Here is a 16,513-nt window from a genome sequence, read left to right on the forward strand (position 1 = left end):
TACTTTCCGTGGAGTTGAGGTAGAATACGAAACGATACTGATTTCCCGTCCCAGGAGTGACATTCACGGGAGGCGTGGGTCCTCGAGACTGAAGCCACACATTCAGTATGGAGGGGCCTGGGACCCACCGCTATGTGAGACAAGCAGAGGCCCATCTCCCATGTTCAAGTTTAGCGTGGAGAAAGCAGTGTGGCCTTGAGTCGCAGATCAGACTTCAGATATAGGGTGCTACATTCTGACTATTGGGCATTTTGAAAATTATTTAATCTCTCTGAGGCTCAGCCCCCTGATTTCAGAGACAGATGATAAAACTTTCTTCGAATGAAATAATGAATGGAAGGAACTTAGCATGGAGACTGGAACGTATCAGGCGCTCAATAAATTTTACTTTCTGTCTGTTTCTCTCTCCTTCCTCTTCAGCTAGAATTAAGAACAGAAAAGTCCAGATTTGAGCCTTAGAATCCATGACTTTTATGTTTTTTTTCCCATTTGTTTGTTCTCAGAGAGATTGATGAAATCTAAGATTTAGTTCTACTGATTGCTTCCCCAGAAAGTAAAATTTTAAAAATCAAAACAAACTCATGGATTTCTCCTCACAGGTAACAGAGTTATCCAGCTGGTTCTCATCTCTGGGAAAACTAGGCGGGTCCACAGACCCCAAAGGTACTGAGCAGCTGTGGGCTCTCGTTCTGATTACTGGCTGACCTAAAACCAGCTTCAGTGGTCTTCAAAGCACTGCAAACTGTGACGGAATGACTAAATTGCTTGGGTTTCAAAGAAAAATTCAACAATAGTTGAAATAGTCGTAGATATCCTGCATTATTTTGAGGAAAGCTACGTTTCATTTTGTTTTGTGAAGGCACTGTTTCACAAGTACTATTAGTTATATTTTTGGTTAATCGATTTACATTAATTTGCACATGTCATCTATTGATCTCTAGACCTTGGGACCAGTGACCGGTGCCATCCCTTTGGTTGTCCCCATTAACTGCACACACTCTTCAGGTCCAGTATCTGTTCTCTATTTTGCATGTATTTAATATTACAAACTCTACAGAATGCTCTTTAAGAAGGGCGAAGGTATATAAACACACATGTGTCATTTCCATGTATGTTTGCCTGTGGGAGAGGGGGGTCGCAGGCATTCTCTTCACTCCCTGGAGGTCTTAAGAGGAAAGCGTGTCTCGCTTTTACCAAGGTGGACAATTTTGTGTCCATCGCTACAAATGGTGTTAAAAGTAAGTATCTATTTTCAATACAGTTTGTTCAACTAAAAAGTGCAATAGGACGAAAAGCCAAATATCTATAGCCACCCGCGTTACAAAGTCTGTTAAGTGTACAAAGACCGGAGCCCTCTCCAAGGAGACAGTATCCAGATTTTCAGAAATACAAAGCTCTAGCGCTGAACTCTGCGAATGGAAGTGCTTTATTCAGGAGCGATAGCTAAAGACTTCTTGAATAATTAACCGAAGGTTAATAATAGGGTTTGAATCTTCTTATTCTATTTTTTTTTCTACTTAATAGTCTTCTTTCAAAGAAAAGGGGGCATCAAATGATCAATATTGCCTTTTAGTATAGAGTTAAAAAAATTTTTTTTTTAGTATTTTGGGCCAAGACTCACAGCGGTTCTTAAATCTGGCTATGCATCAGAATTATCAAGGAGAGTCCAAAATACAGTCAAATTTGAGGACCACTGATTTAGAAAAGAGAAGATAGAAATAAGCTGGAAAATAAAAACAACTGTAAATATCAGTAGTGGTCATTCTATGAGTCAGCTGAATCCCAAATGGGAAGATTAAGATATATTTTCCAAAACATTTCACCTCTATGTTTTGATTTATTTAGTTAGTTTTCCAAAGGGTTCCATTTTTAAACCTAATCGTAAGAATCCTTGTTGGTCATACGGGTGAATTTGCATCTCCCAAGGCAAACCGGCGGTGCTAGGGGTCAAGACTGGAGCTTGGACGAGCAGGGACTCTGCCTCCGACTGGCCTCGTTGGACCGAAGTTAACCTAGACCCCGAGGCTCTCGGAAGGGTCAGAGAATTGGTAGGAAGGCTGCCTTGTTGAAGACAAGTGACATAAAATAAAACAGAGTAGAATAAACAAGTTTTAAAAATCAAAATAAAATAACAAAATAAAATAAAATCAACCATCAAATCAAACCCGGACACTTGTCCCCAGGCCCAGAATTCCAGGATGAAGAAGTTCCCGCTCCAGCCACAAGGTGGCAGGTGGGCTTTGCGTGCCATCCTCCCCGGTCCCTGGGACGTCACTGGCCTTCGAAGCTGGAAGTTCTCCGACAATTCAAGGAGGCCCTTAGCAAATCCCACAGGTCTCACTTCTGCAAAGCGAGACTGAGGTTTAGAAGGCCAGATCTGAGCATTTACGTAGGGGTCTGGATGCCGTGGGACAGAGGTGTCAGTGGAACGGGAGGACAGGTGCGCCAGGGTCCCGGGACTAGGTGTGAGGAAGGAGACCGTGCCCTAACCAACTAGTTCTCACTGCACTTCGAACCGCAATGATGATATTACGTAAGCTAAGTAAGGTCTTTTAATCCTCTACGTTCACGGGAGCAGAAATTCCATCTTCATTGCTCGTGCGTTTTCCTCCAGTACTGCATAGCAATGGCAGATAGTAGAGGATCGATTAGTACTTGCCCTTGAGTGACAACGTCACTCAGACTACTCCCAAAGGAGAAAGAATGACAAAGACACAATTTGAGTAGCCACAGGTGGGCCTGGGATGTAATAAAAATAACATGAATTTTGACCTAAGGTCGATCTGGGGTCAGATCCCTGCTTTGTCACTTGGACAAACGACTTGGTGACTCTAAGACTGTTTATTTAGCTTTAGAATAGGGCTAGTGTGTGTGATAAGGCTCGTAGCTCAAGGTCGTTGCAAAGACTAAAGGAAACAAGGAATAAAACACGTGGGATAAACCTACTCTCCAAAACTTTAGTCTGAGAAATGCATTTCTGGTACTAAGCAACCACCCTCAATGGAGAGAACAGAGCCATTCGAAATCGTTCTGTGACCTGAAGACGAATTTCCAGATTGTGGGAATCACTGGAACATATGCCGTGGGCATCTGGCAAATTCTCATATGCAAGTGAGCACCCATTTCCTGTGCCTCTGGAAAGCCCTGGGTGTGGGCTTAGTGAGGTGAGACGTTCTGTGAAAAGTCATGGTGTCCCCAGCAACTTGCAAAGACTTAACCCGAATCCGGGCTACACAAAGGCTGCTTTAATCACAAAACTGCAGTGACGTAATTGGACCTGTCAATAGTATACACGTTGAGAGTCTGTTATGAATAAAATATACCTTTGATAGTTTCCATATAATATAATATTGCATTCAAGAATTAGAGGCTCCTACATAATTTATCGCTTCGCAAGCCTAAGTGATCATTAATAATATTGCACTGTTACTTATTAACATTTATGCCGACCACAGTTCTATTATGTAAATAATATAGCAGATTGTCCAACTACATATTTAATACCTTGGCTCTTTATTAGTAATAACTAATCACATGTGACTCGATGCTTGGCGAGGACTGGAGATGAACGAGGATCGGCCTCGTGAATGTTTTATGGGTGGAATGGGCATTAGACGTTTCGGGAAAGACGTCCGATTTCTATCAATGCTGAATTTCTCTTTTCCCGGGACACGGCAAGAGACAAAGCGTGACGACTCGTTTAAGGGTCGTAACCAGGTCTCTACTAATAACCAGGAGAATCATTACGACAAAATATGGACCGTAGGTCGTCACTGCTACATATGTGTCGTTCACTCATTCATGTGTCCACTCATTCCAGGAAATGCTTATTTGTTATGGGATAGGCACTAAGAATATAAGAGCAACGAAATCAGATGTAGTCACCTAAACAAAATACTCTCACGACTGCGGTGAGGGGAATAAAGAGGTATTTGGGGGAACTGGAAAAGGCCTGCGTCAGGAGGGGTGCGTAGGCTGAAATTTGAGGGATGGTTACAGATTAAATAGTCTGAGGTTTATAGCATGTTGCAGGTGTGGGGTTGAGCAGAGCTTTTCATTTTCATGAAGTAGATTCAGACACGCCTGTTCAAGTGTTGTATCTATCACGTATTAACTCAGCTTCCAAATCTATAAAACAAGGTGACGATAGCGATCTGGAGGGAAAAAGGATGTGTGCGTTTGCCTGGTGTAGCGCCTGGCACACGGCAGGTGCTCAGCGTTGAGTACTTCCTGACTCCTGCTCACCCCACCCCACGCCCTCTCCACGCCACCCGCCTTTATTCCAGCTTCTCACGTAAATGACACATTTGTCACAATTACCTGAGAACAGGATATGGATTTTCCTCCTACATACACTTTTCCTGGGTTTCAGATTAACCTAAAAGGGACTTGATGACAAATGAAATTCTTGGGATAGAGGAGAGAGTTCAGAGATGTGGAGGGACCCCGGTGGCTGTGGCAGCCCACCCCGCCCTCCCGACGTGACTGGACGCATCCTGTGGTTCGTAGTGAAGTTCAACTGCACTGTGTCACGTGACAGCCTGGAGATCCACGCCAAGCGGAGGGAACGTTCACATCAGCTTCATCTCCTGGCCTGAGTGGTCCTCACGGCACTTCCAAGACGTGAAAGGCACATCTAACCGGCGGGGGCCTCTGTGCAAGAGGCCAGGGCCAGCCGCCCCCATCCGCCGTCTTGGTCCAGCTCCGGGTCCTCTGCATGCTGGCTGCAGGGAAATGGCGCCCAGAGATTCCAGATGGTCAGATCCACACCCGCCCAAACCCAGTGTTAGAGAGGGGCCCACCTTCCCTCGGCCCCGCTCCAGGCTCTGAGGGTGAGGGCTGGCGACCCCTCTCCCCTCGGCACTGCCCCCTTCCTCCCGATGGCCGCAGCCAGCTCTGACACGTTAGGGCGACTCCGTTAAGCCTGGTGGTCGAGGGCTCCACTTGGGAGTGAGCGCAGGGAGCTCTGGGAAAGGGCCGAAGCTGGAAAAGCAGCTTTTACGCCCCCAAACCACAGTCTCATTATGCGCATGTGTGTGTGCGTGTGCATGTGTGCGTGTGCATGTGTGTTTTTTACGCCCCCACACCACAGTCTCATTATGCGCATGTGTGTGTGTGTGTGTGCGCGCGCGCGCATGTGTGTGTGTCCGCGCGCGCGCGTGTGTGCGTGTAAGGAGGAGGCGGGCACACGTCGGAGGCGTTGGAGGCCTGAGCAGCGTAGGTCCTCTGACCAGCACTTGACACTTCGTGTCTGGCTGAGAAAGGTTCCTGCCATGTAATTCACAGCCTGAGGTGGTGTGTGAATCCATAAAGACACCCAGTCGGTCAGCCACGATGCTGACCTACGCGTGCAGAGGTCAGAGTAGGTGTTTGACGGGAGCTAAGGGGACCGTCAGTAGGAGGGAGCGGTTAGCTGGTGATCCCTGACCCTCGAACCCTGGCCTGCCTGCACTCCCAGGAGGCACAGGACAACTGTGCTCCTCGTTTGCATTTTCCACCATTCATATTGGCTCAAAATTTGCATTTTTTAATAGTTTAATACCTAAAGATGATTTTTTTTTGCAGTGCGTATAAGCAACATCAGAAAAATGCAACCTGCACTTTTTAACATAATTTAACTCTCTGTGCTTAGTCAAGTGGAAATTTACGGAAATCGCGTCATAGAATACAGTAAGCTGGTTACGGCCATGCCACCCTGAACAAGCCCAATCTCGTCTGATCTCGGAAGCTGAGCAGGATCGGGCCTGGTTAGTCTTTGGATGGGAGACCACCTAGGAAGACCAGGTGCTGTTAAAATAAGGGATTGTAAGCTGACAAGGTCCTTGCAATCTGTGAGGTCAACCAAGGGTTGCCTCACCTAGAAAAATTTAAAAAAAAAAAATACAGTAAGCTTCTCGTGCATCACCAAAGAAGCATCTAAACCGGTGCCCTCCCTGTGTGACCACATGGCTTTGCCGGTCACACCAGCTCATGACCGCTTTGTGGCCCCATCGCAGCCCTCCTGGGATGTGCTGCATGACCCTGAGTCACTGACCGGAACACTCCGGGCCACTAAGAGTTGGCTCAAACCGCTAATCCGGGCTTAATGCAGGTGTCCTCCATGCTAAGGAGGAAAGGCCTGGGGTTCGAGGGTACACGGGGACAGTGGGGAGTCGCAGTCGGCAGCAAGAGACGCACCAACGGAGAAAGAGTGCTCCCAGCCTCAGGGCGTCTGGAAGGGAGAAAATGAACAGACAGACAGGCAGACAGGCTGCGTCACAGAGCTGCAGCTCACCCGCCGCGCCGTGGTCAAGGCTTGATTCCCATGAGCGGGTCACCAGGTTCATCAGAGACGTGCCAAATGCCTATGAAATGTCAGCTCGGGATGGCGGGGCCTTGGAGCTCCAGGCGCCTTCGTTTTATAAACACAAAACAAACTCTTTAAGTTTCATTCCGGTTCCTCAAGGGTCCCTTCCGGTCACTCAGAGTGTCCCCAGCCCGACGTCTGGGGGAGGGCGGGCTGTCTGACGAGGGCCATTCGGAGTGACTGCTTCTCTCCAGGTGTCCTAGGAGTAATACTGTTCACGCGATTTTCCTTATTCAAATGATCACAGTGCTGAAAATTCATTCTACAAAATTTCAGAAAATATAGAAAATTATGAGGAAAATATAAATGACCTATGTTCTCACAACTGCATAAATATCCATGTTTATCTTTTCATTTAAATACATATGCATAAAACCATGCTATGCATATAATTTTATGTCTTTTTCATTTAAAATTATATCATTAGCATTTTCCTGTTCAATTAAAAATTGAAAACTTTATTTGAAATGGATTTGTGTTCTAATTATTGTATTTAGCAGTGATTTATTGATCATCAGATGTGTATATGTACCTGTGGTGTATATGTGTGTACGTGTGTGTGGTATGTGTATGTATGTGTATATCTGTGGTATGTGTGTGTGTGGTGTGTGTGGCATTTGTGTATGGCATGTGTGTGTGTATCTGTGGTCTGTGTGTAGTGTGTATGTATCTGGGTGGCGAGTGTGTGTGGTGTGTGTATCTGTGATGCGTGTTGTGTGTGTGGCGTGTGTGTATGGTATGTGTGTATCTGTGGTGTGTGTGCAGGTGCATGTGTGTGTGTGTGATTTTCCATGGGCATAAAGTTGTAGCCGATGACACTGGTCAAGATATCACTTCAGATTTCGGAGAAAAGTCTGACCCAGACAAAGAAAAGCAGCAGGATTCCATTAGGCTGAGCCCCGAGCGATGTCCCTTCATCTCAGAATGGGGGGGACGAGCCTTCCAAACCCAGGAGCAGCGCCAGGCAGAAGCCGACATGTCCTCCATGCCCGGGCGACGTGGGCCTGGGCAGAACAGCACGCGTGGTCTCATAAGCGGCACAGGCCCCGGGGTCCCCCGAGACTGAATTCCAAGGGTATCGGGGGGCGGAGACAACTCGGTGGGACTCACGGAGGCAGTGGCTGGGGTGCGGGGACAGGGGCGTCTCCATGGCGGGGCAGGGTGGGGACTTAGTTCTAAGACCCGTGTAGGCGGGGCGGATGCTAATCTTTATTCTCCTTGGCCGAGACCGGCTCTGAAAACACAGAAGTGTGGGCCTGACGGCCTCGAGAACGGCTCTGAGCGGCCTGGCACGTGCGACCGCATTTACCCCCCACAAGGGGCCACTGCGGGAGCTGCTGTCACCACGCCCAGGTCCAGCTGAAGAAACCGAGACGCAGAGAAGCCGAGTCGCCCGGAGCTGTGAGCCAGGGAGCGGGGACCGACACGCAGGCATGGCCCTGCTCCCTCCCGGCCCTCACCCCCCACGTGCAGGCTGCGAGCAGGGGCCAGAATCGGGGGTCAGAGACCATGAGAGGCTGTGGAAAGCAGACACAAAACAGACAAGGGGAGAAAACGCCTTTCACAAGAAAATCTAAAATTATCACCCCTATAATAAGGCTTTAAAACATTCTTGTTTCACTGTGGCTTCCTGTAAGGACAAGTCAGGGAGGGCGAGACGGGGTCCCAATCCCCCCTGTGCTCCGAGCATCCCCCTGACGCAGGAGCGGCTGGTCCCCACGGGCCACCCACCCCCAGGTGTCCCCTCGGTACGTCCTTTCTGTGCGGACGGTGCCCTGCCGGCTCGTTCATCTCTGCCCGGCCCTCCGGCCCTGTCACATGCCCGGAATGTGGCAGAAACACTCGCATGGCCTTAGCTGTGGGCCCCGGGCTCACCGGGCTGTGGCCTCTGACCTCCGGAAGGCAGACAGCTGCCTGAGTCACGTGCAGCTGGCAGAGCGACTCTGCGAGCCTGCAGCGAACACACTGCTCCTTCCCGCTCCTCCTCTGCAGCGGTCAAGGACAGGAAGGACCCAGAAAGGGACAGAGCAAAAGCAAAGGGCTCACCGGACCTCAAGCCCAGCTCCACTGGCTCTTGTCGCAGGCCCCATCAGAAGGACGACCCCCGCTCCCCTCTGCGGATGTTAGAGGCGCCCACAGTCCCCAATGCAGAGCGCAGCCCTGTACACAGACTGGCTTTGCTCCTGCAGCGCGTCAGAGTCATGGCCTTAGTTACGGGAAGTGAGCGAGAAAGCTCTTGTCACCAGGCTACTCCCAGGCGGCCGAGCATTCTCAGCGACAGCTAATGGAGAAGCACGATTCTTACAGGGTTTGCGCATGGGGGCATAAGATGGTGACGCCCCCTCCCAATCTGCTTCCCCACCTTCCTCCTTGCCATGTGACGGGGCCGGCCTGCTGTGGGGGTTCTCATACTGATACATGACTGATCGCGTCACCAGTGCGGCACCAAATTAACAGAGCCCAGAAGCCCCGAGGTTTACGGTCGCCTCCCTTTACTTTTCAAGGAAGGATGTTCCTGATCACTGAGGCTCATTTAAACCTTCTCCTGAATCTCGTCCCATGAAAAACTCCGAACGCCTCAGAAAGAAACCTTTCCATCAGCCTCGTTTGGGTCACTAAACGCTGCTTTTAAAAGAAAAACCTATATTGGAAAAACTAGCAAACTAATCCAGGTCGAATTTATTTTTACCGAATCATGGAAGTATGTGCACAGACTACTCTGCAAAACCCTTTAGCACCGCGGTGGCGATGACGCAGCTGACAATGACTATTGCTCGTGCCCTGGCTATGAGAAGCTGCCTGGGCTCTCAGGAGAAAGCGTCACCAGCCTTCGCAATCTGGGCTGGGCCTTCAACCCGGAGTCCCCCGAACGCAGATGGAAGCGGTGACACTGGAGGTCACTGCAAAGTCTGGGTACCACAGACCTGTTCCGAGAGCTCCTTCCCATTTCCGTTCTCATCGCACTCCGGGGGCTTCATAGCATTTACGATGCACCTGCAACTTCATGTGTCATTCATTCATTCAGCACACATGCCCACCAAACCCCTGGCATCGAAGTATTTAATATTCTCAATTCAGTCTCTACGAAAACCCTGAAGGCCCAGCATGTGGAGACGTGTCATTCTGCCTAGACAAGAATCTTACACGTGAGCTTCACGTGCAGGCCAAGTCGCTGGGCAGCCGAGCTCACCCGGTTAACCCGCGCCCCCCTTAAGCCACTTCGTGTGTGGGGACCCGCACCTCTGGGTGACTCTGGATATCAGTGTTAGCAAACGTGCCCGTTTCGAACTTCCGAGAAGCTTCTCCATGAATGCCAACAGTTTATTCGGTATTGAGAGGGAAGGGGCTGGACCTTGTTCGGGGTATCCATCCTTGAGGAATTCACCCCTGGCCTCGGCTTCGACATCCTTGCCAGCACTCTCGTGTGAAGGGAGCCAGGCTTGGGACTTTGAGGCATGCAAAGGGGAATGTTTCACTGAATTGGGCTGCTGTGCACGTGGGCCACCGTGACTCGGTGCTGTGTCCCCCTGTGAGAGTTCCCTTCAGTGACACGGAAGACTCACTATCTTTCCGAGGCACATATGTAGAGCCCACAGGCCCGTAACTGACCGACTTCCTTGCCCCAGGCTGGACCAGCTCGGCGGTTCGTGTTCCAGAAACCCCTCTATGCCCAGCCAGAGCTGGAGGGCTGCTGACACCACGCCTGTCCCTAGCCTCTTCCTGCACCCTCTTCCCCAGCTCTCTACCCACGTACGTCGACAGGCTGAATTATTCGCAAACGCCTCTGGAAGAGATGACAATACACATTTTAGAGCGTAAGGCCGTGATCCGCGTAGTTCAGGCTCAGAGCCGTGTTGACTTCAAAATAACACATTCTAGGAGCTGAAAGCGCGTTTACAGCAAGCTGCCTTCTGCTTTTCACAAACACCGTGACGAATACGAGTGGACCGCCAGCCGTACCGCGTGTCCCGTCTCCTCCCCGTCACATGCTCGCCTCACACATGGCAGCCACTTCCATGCCTTTCCCGTAACCAAATGTCCCCACACCCTTTCCAGTGCTGAGCCCTCTGCCCTCACCTGGCAAGACCGACGCGTCCACCATGAGCGAGGAGGAAACAGACCCAGGAGGTTAAGCTAGGGCGCTCCTTACTGGGCAGAGGCGGGGAAAACAGAGCTGTCACTGCCCCGGCTAGACGCCAGGCACAGAGCTAGGTGGACCGTGTGTAGCCTGTCTGCGCTCTATCTCAACCCCGTGGTCACCCCCACTTCGAACACCCACAGAGCAGGCGATGCCACTTTCACTTGGCTCAACACTGCGAGAAGTTTTGGCTGAATTCTTACCGCAATTGAAAAAAAAAAGAGACAAAAACTGTATTAACACATCTGAATTAATCTGAATAATTTCCACGTCTGAATCTCTCCAAGCTTTTCATCGTCATCACTAAGAAGCTGCGACCGAGTGCCTGTGTTCACGCGGTGATTTAGCGAGCACCGGGGAATTGAAGCCTTTCTCTGTGGGATTTACAAATAGCCAGACTACGCTCTCCGTGGGTCACCAGGTAGCCCCGCTCACCCCCGCGACAGCCCCAGAAGTACAGACGTGCACTGCGACACTTCGGAGGACTCAGCTGACACTGAGCGATGTCTCCGTGAAGTCAGGACAACATTGCGTTTGTTATTCTGCGTTTCGTTGCTATCTCGTCAGTGCATATAAAACCTTGACTCCAAACTTAGACTTTACCAATATTTTCCAATCTATTTAAATTTATTTTTATAATAAAAATATGATTGTTCAAAATTGTTTACTTGTTTTAGTTTTGTGTATACTATTGCATATATATATATGCAAGATACATATTTGGGGGGAGGTTTTTATGTCATCGTCAACTAGAATTTTAGGACACCGTGTTCCGGACATTGATACGTTATCATTTGCATATAGAAAAGGCAATGTGAAAGAGAAAACCAAATACCCGTTTTCTCTTGTTTTCTGCAAACCGAAGAAACAATTTCTTAACTCTGTTACTTAGAGATTTATGGAGCTGAGAGATTCGGTTAAGCGCTGTTTAAGCTGTGGCTTTTCCCAGAACATGTCACGTTCAGACGTAGAAGTCACCTTGTGATGAACTTACATTGTGTTCTGTGTGAGCCAGTCACAATGGATGATGGTCACCTCATTGTATAAGTGAAAAAAGCCAGACTCGCAACTCTCCTATGCAGAATATTTGGGGTTAATAACACATCTTTACAACGTCATGTTTAAGCCAGCTGTGGGAAAACCCCAGAACTGTCAAAGGGATATTTTTTACATTCACTTTAATCAATTTGGATCTAACTAAAGGAATTTTACGTGCTTGAAACACCCCGAGAGGTAGGAGAAAACAATGCATTTCTGACACTTGGAAAAACCCCATTTTGTCATCATTACAGCCTCGCCTTGTGGCATCGTCCCCTCTGCCCACGCCTGGGCGATGCCTTCCCTCTCCTTAGGTCCCCGCACGCCAAACACAGCGCTCAGACGTGAGTTTGCTGGATGATGGATCCGAGGTAGTAGCATCTATTGGGGGCGGGGGAAGCAAGCAGCAGAGTGGGTGACACAGACATCTGGCACTGGCATGTAGCGAACCCATTTAGGAAGCTAATAAACGGCTCGTTTTGAACGACTCCTGAAATTGATTCCAATACGAGCAGTTGAGAGAGAAATAAGCATTTACGAAGGTCATTTAATGTCACGCAGAGTCTTTGTCAGTTCAACTGTTTAGCAGTTTACAGAGCAAATCTCAAACAAATTTTGATGTGGTAATTAATGGAGCCTTCTAGTCAAGCAGAGGCTATGCAGGGGGACTGAACGTGGCCACGCATCACTGGCTTCAGGATTTGAACTGCCAGGTGGGATTTGATACGAGATAGCTGCTGAGGAACAAGTGGAAATGATGCCCCATATAAGTGCCTTTTAGATTTTTCAGAAGCGACATACAAGCTTCGTATTTGTAGCTGCACGCCTACAAGTGTATCTTACTGAAATTCTCATATGGATTTTACAAATGTATTCAGGATCTGGTTATAGACTACGGGCATGATTAGAAGGCCCTCCGGTGTTTTTTCTCGGTCTCGCCTTTGAGAAAGACTCAGATCTCTCGCAGAGTGTAGCGTCTGCACGTGGTGACAAGAGGCAGAGGGGGGCGCGGGGCCACGGAGGTTCAGCGAGTTCCACCCCCAGCAAGGCCCAGGGGACGCTGCAGAAAGTCATAACAATGAAGTGACAGTCACGCGAATGGTGGCATCGGCAACGTGCGATGATAGCGACAATTTTTAAATGTTTATTCAAACATTTTAATTGTTGGTATCGCTTCGATGTTTTTTTTGGTTGCACTCTCTGGGGTGCCTCATTAATTAATTAGTAAGAAGTTAAATATGCGAAGATTGTTTATCTTCTTAGGAGTAGAAAGGGAAGATAATAATTGGGAAGAATGTTCTATAGCAAGTTCTAGAAGAAGCAGGATTGGTAAAAAAAATAAAATAAAATAATAAAATAAAATAATAAAATGCATTTTGGAGTAAGACATATTTATATTTAAACACTACTTCTGCCATTTATTAGGTCACGTGACCTTAGACAAGTTATTTTTGCTCACTAATCCTTAGGTTGCTCATTTGAAAAATAGGCATTTTATTGCCCACCTAATTGGGTGTTGTAAGTAGTAACAAGGGAAAAATATTGAGCACATGGCATGTTTTTGTGACAACTTCATAACCTTTTTAACAGACACATGTATATACTTTAAAATCCTGGGTCTGAAGCAGTAAAGAAATGGAAGAGATCGAATTAAAATTAATATAAAGAATGCGTGAACCTGCACTTCTAGATCTATATCGCCATGCTATTTTACTAAAGCTGAGCACACTCATTATAGATAATGGTCAAATGACATACAGCCAAATAGTGAGTTTTAAGGTGGAAAACATTTAAAAGCAAATGTCAATGATGCATTTAAAATCAATGCTGAGAATGTGGAAGAAGCCAGGTTCCAAGGTCGATTCTCGACTTCCGCGGCTGTCGTGCAGTTAGCGTTTTGTTATTTGTATCTCAGCTGAGTCAATGAGGTAATCAAGAGTTTTATCATTTAAAAGGGCAAGAGTACAGAGAAACAGCCAAACAGAAGCTGTGACAGCCCTGTGACAAGGCCCTCCACCGCGTGGTCACAGGCTCGGGGAAGGCCACGGACAGGGAACGGCCCTGCTGGAAACAAAGCACTGTTTAGTCTTCCCCCCATCAACCTTTTATGGCTCCGGAGAGAACGACCTTGCTTTATACCTTATTTCACCATAAAAAGGGGTCATCCTAAGGTCAGATCATAGAAGTCTCATGGCCTACAGACACGGAGGAGGTAGCAATCTTTGACGAGAAATGGTGGGACCCTCTTTATGATTCATCCACTAGATGAAAGTCCCAAGCTTTCTGAAACTGCTGATCAAAATTCTAAATCTTTGGCAGTATTTTGTGCGCATAATAATATTTAATGGCAAGGATGCAGAAGGCCAGCAGTCATTAATCTTTCTGTAGTATGTGTTGTAATCACTTGTGGATTGATCTGAAAAGATATTTCTTAACAATAATAAAGAAAGACTTATAAGCGCTTAAAAAGCAAATTAGAAAATGTTTAAGTTTATTCCTAGGATAGCATTCATTACTTATATTGCCATACGATTTCTGAGCAGAAGAGAAAGGGAAGGGGTTTAGATGTACATGTTCCAGAACAATCCTAAACAGAGTGAGTTGTGCAATCCTAAACAGAGTGATGGGGGGCGGGGTGGGAAGCGAAGGACAAAATTGGGAACTGTGACGTTTTTTAGAACAGTGTCCCTTTACTGCCACAGAAAGCGATTTGCAAGGCTTGGCTCTCTGCTCGCTCCCTTGGAAATGATGCTTAAAGTACCTCAGATGAAACACTGACAAGAAGTTAAAGTTTTAGAGCACTAGAGAAGTCATCTAAATAAAAAGGCCAGGACCGGGCGAGGGAATTAGAGCACCCAGGACACAGAGTTCAAGGCGAAGGTCATTCTTAGACTCCCTGTGCTTTTTGAACCCCCAAAGCAAGCACCTTCTTAACTTTTGTGTCCTGGGCATGTCTTTGATCTCACCCTAGTCTCTGCTCTGTTTGTCCTTGATTCTTAGACTCCCTGTGCTTTTTGAACCCCAAAAGTAAGCACCTTCTTAACTTTTGTGTCCTGGGCATGGTTTGATCTCACCCTAGTCTCTGCTCTGTTTGTCCTAATATAAAGTAAAAGGGGCAAGTGACACTCCACTTTGGATGGGATGCTCCACTTTGGACCAATGGAAAGGGGAAAACATTAGCCTGAGGGCTCATAAAACCTGTAAAACTAAATATATACATCTCGTTGGAGCTTGAAGATAGTGTTTTAGATTCTGCAGTACAGGTAGGTTGCTTTTCAGGAAGATAGAGTCTGAGAAAGTTTTCCCTAATGTAAACAGTATTGTGCTCTCAGATGATAATCGGTCTCGACCCTCTTGATGAGAAGACTTCACTTATTCAGAGCATAAAGGAGATGAAAGGGAGAGTGGAGAAGGCCATGGGTGTTCAGGACCTTTAAAATTAAGCTAGAAAATGACATTTAAAACTAGGCAAATTCCTTGAAAGACACAGATAACCAACGATTACTCAAGAAAAATTAGATCACTTGAATAAACTTAACTCTACTAAATAAGTTAAATTTGTCATTAAAAACCTTTCACCAAAGAAAACCCAAGATACAGATGGATTCACTGGTAAATTCTAATAAACATTTCAGGAAGAAATCATAGTAATTCTACACAAATTCTTCTAGAATACTGAAGATGAAAGAACACTTTCCGACTTATTTTGTGAGGCCACCATTACAGTGACACCAGACCAGAAAAAGAGATTCCAAGATGAGAAATATATAGGCAAAATCATTCATGAATATAGCTATGAAAATGCTTTAAAAATACTAACAAATTGAATTCAACATAATAGACAAAGGATAATACATCATGTTCCCAAGAATGTAAGGCTGGTTCAAGATTCAAAACACTATTAGTACCATTTACCATCCCAGCAAAGTAAAGAAGAAAAACCACGTGATTATCTCAACACATGCAGAAGTAATCTTTGGTAAAATTCAAAGTCCATTTATTATATATAAAAAGTCAGTAAGTTAGAACTAGCAGGAAACTTTTTCTATCACATAGAAGGCATCTACCAAAAAACAAGCAGACAAAACAGTGTAAGACTGAATGATTTTTTTCCAAAGATCATGAACGTGGCAAGTATAGCCACGTTCATTAAAAACCTTTCACCGAAGAAAGCCCAAGATACAGATGGATTCACTGGTAAATTCTACTAAACATTTCAGGAAGAAATCATAGTAATTCTACACAAATTAGCAATTCTAGCCAGTTCTGTAAGGCAATAAAAATGAATAAAAAGCATGAAAACAAAGAAATAAAGCTGTCATTACGCACAGATGACATGATGTCTAATAATTCAAAAGACTCCACAAATAGAATATAGAATTAATAAGCGTGTTTGGCAATGCTGGAGGATGTAATGTCAGTATAAAAATAGCAATGACGATATTTCAACATTTCAATGAAATGTTGAAAATTAAAATGAAAGCTAGTACTGTTTACAATAGCACCAAAGACTTAAAATTCTAACTTGCGAAACTTATTCAAAATGTACATACTGTGAGAAAAAAAAAAAAATGGTGTAAAAATAAAATAAAACCCAGTTAAATGGAGATATATACCATGTGCTCAATATTGTTAAATCCTCCAAACTTGTCTATAAGAATGATTCCAGTCAAATTTTAGAAGGGTTTCTTATATGAATACATAATTACATTCTAAAATTTGTGTTAAATGGAACTAGAACAGAAAAAACAAATTGAAAAAGAAACAAATTTATAGGCACTCATAGTGATGTCCAAATGTAATCTAAAACTATGACACTCAAGGCAGTGCGATTTTACAAAAAGAATGGGTATGTAGATCAGTGGGAAAAAATAGGGAGTCTACAAACAGATTCAGATGTAGATGCACAAATGATTTTTATCAAAGAAGCAAAAGAAATTTAATGGGGATTTTTAATCACTTTTTATAAGTGATTCTGGAACAATTGGATT

The 16,513-nt window shown here is 46.0% G+C and overlaps 1 pseudogene; it reads left to right on the top strand.

Moving 5' to 3' along the window:
• The first annotated feature begins 5,677 nt into the window (after positions 1-5,677).
• Positions 5,678-5,796, top strand: LOC112478629 (annotated as a pseudogene).
• Positions 5,797-16,513: the final 10,717 nt, after the last annotated feature.

This window comes from Pteropus alecto, unplaced genomic scaffold (assembly GCF_000325575.1).
Source record: "Pteropus alecto unplaced genomic scaffold, ASM32557v1 scaffold61, whole genome shotgun sequence".
In the NCBI taxonomy this organism is placed as follows: domain Eukaryota; kingdom Metazoa; phylum Chordata; class Mammalia; order Chiroptera; family Pteropodidae; genus Pteropus; species Pteropus alecto.